The sequence below is a fragment of the Dreissena polymorpha genome, chromosome 9 (assembly GCF_020536995.1).
Source record: "Dreissena polymorpha isolate Duluth1 chromosome 9, UMN_Dpol_1.0, whole genome shotgun sequence".
Taxonomy (NCBI): domain Eukaryota; kingdom Metazoa; phylum Mollusca; class Bivalvia; order Myida; family Dreissenidae; genus Dreissena; species Dreissena polymorpha.
In genome coordinates, this window is record NC_068363.1 from 78,163,058 (window position 1) to 78,164,689 (window position 1,632).

General features: G+C 40.6%; 1 pseudogene; it reads right to left on the bottom strand.

Annotated features, from left to right (window-relative positions):
• Positions 1-382: 382 nt before the first annotated feature.
• On the bottom strand, positions 383-1,389 carry LOC127846191 (uncharacterized; annotated as a pseudogene).
• Between the last annotated feature and the right edge of the window lie 243 nt (positions 1,390-1,632).

The window sequence follows — 1,632 nt, forward strand, 5'->3', positions numbered from 1 at the left end:
ATATTTTTATTAATAAGAAACATATTATCAATATGTACAAAAAGCAACAAACTGAACAAAGTTAAAGGCATTGTTCTAAATGTAACATATTCTCTGTTATTTGTTTTATTATTAAACAATTATCAATATGCTCAAAAAGCAATAAACTGAACAAAGTAAAAGGGACTATTTTAAATGTAACATATTCACTTTTATTATTTAAATTATTAAGAAACATATTATCAATATGTACAAAAAGCAACAAACTGAACCAAACAACAAACACACACATATTATTACTGTTTACAAATCATTAGATGTCCATGGCGAAGTCATCTTTCCACACAATATAAATTGATGCACAATCTGGAGTCAATAACAGTATCGTGCTGTTCTTCGGTAATCAAATATCAATATCATCTTCAGATGAAGGTTGAGGAGTTCCCAGATGGGTCACAGCAGATGATGGCCTGGTGGTGATCCCTGCAGTGGTCATGGCTGTGCTCACAAAGTCACTCACGTTCGGGGAGTATGTGGTCTTTTCAGTAGCAGCAGCAGTATAACCTTTGGAGCGGTTAGCTGTTAGTGAAAATGATGATTTTGCTAGGGGTGTCATGGCTCTAGTTGCCCCCGTGTTCAGGTCCAGGATGTTGGTATAGCTATTTGAATTTTGTGATGATGGTTGTGGGTACAGCGCAGGGTACTGGCTGCTCGTGTAATGATAGTCTTGGAAGCCCCAGACTCTGTTGAGAGTCTATGATAGGGCGGCTCTGTTGTCTGGGACTCTGACCCAGAGTCTAACTGAATGATGACTTCCGTTGGCTCTCTACCTCTACAACGGATGCTCACCACGTTTCTGCGTTCCACGCTTTCGATGTGGTCTTTGAGGAAGGAGAACCTCTCTCAGACCTATTTATCCGTGGCAGACATGTCCACGACTGTCTCAGTACCCTCACCCGACATCCCCACAGTACTCTTTAGGCGGCTCATCTGTGTATGGTTGGACTTGTAAAAGGTTTTTAGGGCTGCAACGTCAACACCCATGTCAGCAGCTTTTTCCTCCCATAGCTTCTCTTTGTTCTGCGGTCTTTATAATCTGTCAGTCTCTTTGAGTAGATGGAAGGAGTGTCTTTTAGCCAGTCAATGACCTCTTCTTTTTGCGCTTCTGTTAGTGTTGCATAGTAGTATGGTTTGTACGTACGCTTTTGCTGACGGCTGCTGCTGGAACAGGTGTGATGACTGGGGGATGATCCCCTGCATGGTGAGGCTGTGGCTGCTCTGGCTCTGGAACCAGTATTTCTTCATCTTCTGCCGGCGGTGGTGTTGGAGACCTCGGCCTTTCAGCCACTCGGCCTATGACTGTCTCTTTTCGGCTCTTCTTGCTGCACCTCTACCTCTCTTATGTCCCATCTTTGTGTTAAAGGCTCTATAAAGGTGAGTTTCCGTAATTATTTACCGATTTTTAAATATTTGTTCATATTTTATTTATAAAGGTTATCAAAAATATATATATATATGCTATTGGACATAACCATACAAAAATGAGCAATACAAATTGTTTTGAGCTCAAAAAGCAGTGTCCTCCAAGTTATTTGTGTTTACAAACAATCAATTAATTTACATCGCTGTTTACTCGTAAATTAAAAGTGAAAG